Genomic DNA, 6,000 nt, shown 5'->3' on the forward strand with positions numbered 1-6,000 from the left:
CTAATCGTACTCAAAGTTGACGCAGTCACATAAAAGCAAAATACTGCAGATGTTGGAAATCTGAAATAAAACCAGAAAATGCTGGGAAAACTCAGCAGGTCAGGCAGCATCTTTGGAGAGAGAAACAGAGTTAACATTTCAGCCTTAGGCAGGGATTAACAAGCTCTACTGCAGAGTAGCTGATTAGTTAAGTAGCTAACCAGCCAATCTGGCTGCTGCAGTTTCAGCTTCAAAAAGTATAAATACAGAGGTCTGGGTGCAACCTGCAAACGGTGCGCAGATTGCAAGCAGAGTTTGGAGATACGAATCTGGTGAGTGGGGAGTTCAGTGAAGGGGGAGGAGGTGCTCCTTTCTTTCAATTGTTTTTTTAACCCTCCAGCATTTGGTTCTTACTTTGGTACAGTGGAAGGAGCTGGTTTCCACTTTTAGTGCAGTAAATAAATAAATAAAGGCATAGCAGGGCTGCTCATACCCATCGAATGCACTCTGCCTTAAAAATATTCAAAGACTCTGCTTCCACCGTCTTTTGAGGAAGAGAATTCCAAAGACTCACGATCCTCTGAGAGAAAAAAAATTCTCCTCATCTCTGTCTTAAATGGATGACCCCTTATTTTTAAACAGTGAACCCTAGTTCTAGATTCTTCCACATCCACCCTGTCAAGACCCCTCAGGATCTTAATTATTTCAATAAAGTCACCTCTTACTCTTCTAAATTCCAGCAAATACAAGCCTAGCCTGTCCAATCTTTCCTCATAAGACAGCCTACCCATTCCAGTTATTAGTCTTGTAAACCTTCTCTGTACTGCCTCCAATGCATTTACATCCTTTATCATGCAGGCCCCCACCTGTCAAGAATGAGGCACACATTATTTCGCCACATGAACATTAAAACTTAAAATTGGTGCTGGGAAGAAAAGAGGGCCTATCACAAGGAATTGCCAGGCCCCTCGCCAGAACAACCTTTTTTGCATGCTAGCAGGCAGTGTTGGAACAAAAGACCCAGTCCCTGCTTCTCCAATACACAGAAGACCTGGTCAGACCAGTTTAGTCACATGACTAACAGGCTGTTTGAATTTGAACTTACCACAGTGTGTTTGAAACTCAGAAAACTGTTTGCTCCTGGACTGAAGAGATCTCTCTACTGTCTGCTCCCATCTCTTTCTCACGGAACTGAAGACCCATTGAAGACACATGAACCCCAAAAGAGAAAAGTCTCCCACAGTGAACAAGCCTTAAGAAGAATATTGGGCCCCAACAAAAAGCAAGAATATTTACAAAATTACGACAGTGAGCTTGGAGCACGGTAAACAAGAAACTCTTCTGATATTGCCTCAAACCTCGCTACTTTATTTTTCTAACCGAGGAGTCCCCCCCCCCCACTGTGGTTGACAGGGCCTTCAACCCTGTGTCCGACCTATTGCCCGCACCTCTGCCCTCACCCCATCCCTTCCCTCCCAGAACTGCGACAGGGTTCCCCTTGTCCTCATTTTTCACCCCACCAGCCTCCACATCCAAAGTATCATCCTCTGCCATTTCCACCACCTCCAGCATGATGCCGCCACCAAACGCATCTTCCCATCCCCCTCCCCTGTCAGCATTCCGAAGGGATCGTTCCCTCCATGATACCCTGGTCCACTCCTCAATTACCCCCACATCCTCGTCCCCTTCCCACGGAACCTTCCCCTGCAACCCCATGGAGGGGTTGTAATACCTGCCCATTTACCTCCTCTCTCCTCACTATCCAAAGTCCCAAACACTCCTTTCAGGTGAAGCAGCGATTTACTTGTACTTCTTTCAATTTAGTATACTGTATTCGCTGCTCACAATGCAGTCTCTCTACATTGGGGAGATCAAAGGCTGACTGGGTGACCGCTTTGCGGAAGACCTCCGCTCAGCCCGAAAGCATGACCCCGAGCTTCTGGTTGCTGGCTATTTCAACACTCCCCCCTGCTCTCATGGCCGCATCTCTGTCCTGGGCTTGCTGCATTGTTCCAGTAAACATCAATGCAAGCTCGAGGAACAGCACCTCATTTACCGATTAGGCACGCTAAAGTCTGCTGGACTGAACATTGAGTTCAATAATTTCAGAGCATGACTGTACCCTCTTTTTATTTTTATTTTTAGTTCTTTTTCTTTTATCTTTTTTATTTTTTATGTGTTTATTCTATTTTAGTTTGTTTCTATTGTGCCTACCCACTGTTTTTTTCATGTTTGTGCTTGGGGCCAGACTGTTCAGTTTTCTATCAATTAACACCCTCTTTGTACTAACACTTTGTCTTTCACCACACCAGTAACATACTGTTTGCCTTTGCTGCATGGCCTTCTGGTCAGTTATTCTCTGTCTCCTTGTCCTATCAACACCTCTTTTGTTACCTCTTGCCCCACCCCTTCTTTACTTGCTTAAAACCTATTACATTTCTAGCCTCTGCCAGTTCTGATGAAGGGTCACTGACCTGAAACGTTAACTCTGCTTCTCTCTCCACAGATGCTGCCAGACCTGCTGAGTATTTCCAGCATTTCTTGCTTTTATTTCAGATTTCCAGCATCTGCAATATTTTGCTTTTACTTTATTTTCCTTCTGCTCTTTTCTGTCACCATTTGCATGTGTGTATCACATGTGCATGCTAGCGTGGGCGCATCGTATATCCGTAGGCATTAACCGTATTAGAGTTTAAGTTTGAATAAATATCACTTTTCTTCTTTAAAACTAAGAAAGCCTGTTTATGCTCATTTCTTTGCCATATAATTGGAAAGTTGTGAACAAGGATTCACCAAAGGTGAGCTCAAAGCACAGTGTCTTTAAAATTAAACCTGTTACAATAAGACCAAGTGAAGACAGTAAAAGACTCCTAGACAACTTTCTCACCTAGTCATAATACTTTCCTTAAATAAGGAGACCAATGCTATGCACAGTACTCCAGATGTGGTCTCACCAATGCCCTGTATAGCTGAAGCATAACCTCCCTACTTTTGTATTAAATTTCCCTCGCAATAAACGATAACATTCTATTAGCTTTCCTAATTATGTGCTGTACCTGCATACTAAACTTTTACGATTCATGCACTAGGATACCCAGATCCCTCTGCATCTCAGAGCTCTGCAATCTCTCACCATTTAGATAATATGCTTCTTTTTTATTCTTCCTGCCAAAGTGGACAATTTCACACTTTCCCACATTATACTCCATTTGCCAAATCTTTGCCCACTCACTTAACCTATCTATATCCCTTTGTAGCCTCCTTATGTCCTCTTCACAACTTACTTTCTTACCTACCTTTGTGTCATCAGCAAATTTAGCAACCATACCTTCGGTCCCTTCATCCAAGTCATTTATATAAATTGTAAAAAGTTAAGGCCCCAGCACAGATCCCTGTGGCACACCACTCGTTACATCTTGCCAACCAGAAAGTGACCCATTTATGCCTACTTTCTGTTTCCTATTAGCTAACCAATCTTCTATCTGCCAATATGTTACCCCCTACACCATGAACTTTTATTTTCTGCAATAACCTTTGATGTGGCACCTTATCAAATGCCTTCTGGAAATCTAAGTACAATACATCCACCGGTTCCCCTTTATCCACAGCACATGTAACTCCCTCAAAGAACTCCAATAAATTGGTTAAACATGATTTCCCTTTCACAAAACCATGTTGACTTTGCCTGATTACCTTGAATTTTTCTAAATGCCCTGCTATAACGTCTTTCACAATAGCTTCTAACATTTTCCCTAAGACAGATGTTAAGCTAACTGGCCTGTAGTTTCCTACTTTCTGTCTCCCTCCCTTTTTGAATAAAGGAGTTACAGTCGCTATTTTCCAATCTAACGGAACCTTCCCCGAATCTAGGGAATTTTGGAAAATTAAAACTAACGCATCAACTATCTCACTAGCCACTTCTTTTAACTCCTTAGGATGAAGTCCATCAGGACCCAGGGACTTGTCAGCCCGCAGCTCCCACCATTTGTTCAGTACCACTTCCCTGGTGATTGTAATTTTCTTGAGTTCCTCCCTCCCTTCCACTTCCTGACTTACAGCTAATACTGGGATGTTACTTGTATCCTCAGTAGTGAAGATCGATGCAAAATATCTGTTCAATTCATCTGCCATCTCCTTATTATCCATTATTAATTCCCCAGACTCGCTTTCTATAGGACCAACGCTCACTTTGTTAACTTTTTTAAATTATCTATAGAAACGCTTGCTATCTGCCTTTATATTTCTAGCTAGCTTTCTCTCGTACTCGAATTTTACCTTCCTTATCAATCTTTTAGTCATTCTTTGCTGTTTTTTATATTCTGTCCAATTTTCTGACCTGCCTCCCATCTTTACGCAATTTTTGGCTTTTTCTTTAAGTTTGATACTATCTTTAACTGTTTTAGTTAACCACGGATGGCGGGTCCCACCCTTGGAATTTTTCTTTCTCGTTGAAATGTATCTATTCTGTGTATTCTGAAATATCCCCTTAAATGTCTGCCACTGCATCTCTATTGACCTATCCCTTAACCTGATTTGCCAGTTCACTTTAGCTAGCTCTGCTTTCCTGCCCTCATAATTGCCCTTATTTAAATTTAAAATGCTAGTCTTAGACCCACTCTTCTCTCCATCAAACTGATTGTAAAATGCAATCATATTATGATTGCTGCTTCCTACGGGCACCTTAACTATGAGGTCATTAATTAATCCTGTCTCATTACACAATACCAGGTCTAGTATAACCTGCTCTCTGGTTGGGCTGCAGAACGTACTGTTCCAAGAAATAATCCCCAAAACTCCTCGTCTAGGCTACCTTTGCCCATCTGATTTTTCCAGTCTATATGTAGCTTAAAATCCCCCATAATTGTCGCTGTGCCTTTCTGAAAAGCTGCCATTATATATTCCTTTATACCCCATCCTACAGTATGGTTAATGTTAGGTGGCCTTTCCACCACTCCTGAAAGTGACTTCTTGCCTTTATGATTTCTCATCTCTACCCAAACTGCATCTACATCCTGGTCTCCTGAACTTAGGTCATCCCTCTCTATTGCACTAATACCATCATTAATTAACAGAGCTACCCTTCCACTTTTCCTAGCTTCCTGTCCTTCCTAAATGCCATGTACCCTTCAATATTCAGGTCCCAATCTATGTCATCCTGCAGCCATATCTCTGTAATGGCTATCAGATCATACTTATTTATTTCCATTTGCACTCTCAGTTCATCAGTTTTGTTTCAAATGCTATGTGCATTCAGATACAGAGCCTTTAGTTTTGTCCTTTAATTATTTTTTGTAACCTCGAGCCTTATCTGTTGATTTACTCTTAGATTTGTACGCTCTGTCCCTTCCTGTCAGTCTGCTTATCATTTCCCATATTAATACCTTTCTCTCTGGCCTTGTCTCTACTCCTTACCATATCTTCCCAAATTTGATCCCTTGCCCCCACTATTCAGTTTAAAACCCTCTCTACTTCCCTAGTTATGTGGCTTGCTAGAACACCAGCCCCAGCATGGTTCAGGTGTAGACCGTCCCAATGGTACAGCCACCACTTTCCCCAATACTGGTGCCAGTGCCCCACGAACCGGGACCCACTTCTACCACACCAGTCTTTGAGCCACGCATTAATTTCTCTAATCTTATTTGCCCTATGCCAATTTGCACGTGGCTCAGGTAATAATCCAGAGATTATTACCTTTGAGGTTTTGCTTCTTAATTTGGCACCTATTTCCTCATACTGACTATGCAGAACCTCTTTCCTTGGCCTGCCTATGTCGTTGGTACCTACATGGACCAGGACAACTGGATCCTCCCCCTCCCACTGTAAGTACCTCTCCAGCCCCGAACAGATGTCCTGAACCCTGGCACTGGGCAGGCAACACAGCCATCTGGACTCTCACTCTTTGCTGCAGAGAACAGTGTCAATCCCCCTTACTATATTGTTCCCTACTACCACTACATTCCTTTTTTCTCCCTCCACTTGAATGGCTTCCTGTACCATGGTGCCATGATCAGGTTGCCCATC

This window comes from Heterodontus francisci, chromosome 27, assembly GCF_036365525.1.
Source record: "Heterodontus francisci isolate sHetFra1 chromosome 27, sHetFra1.hap1, whole genome shotgun sequence".
Classification (NCBI taxonomy): Eukaryota; Metazoa; Chordata; class Chondrichthyes; order Heterodontiformes; family Heterodontidae; genus Heterodontus; species Heterodontus francisci.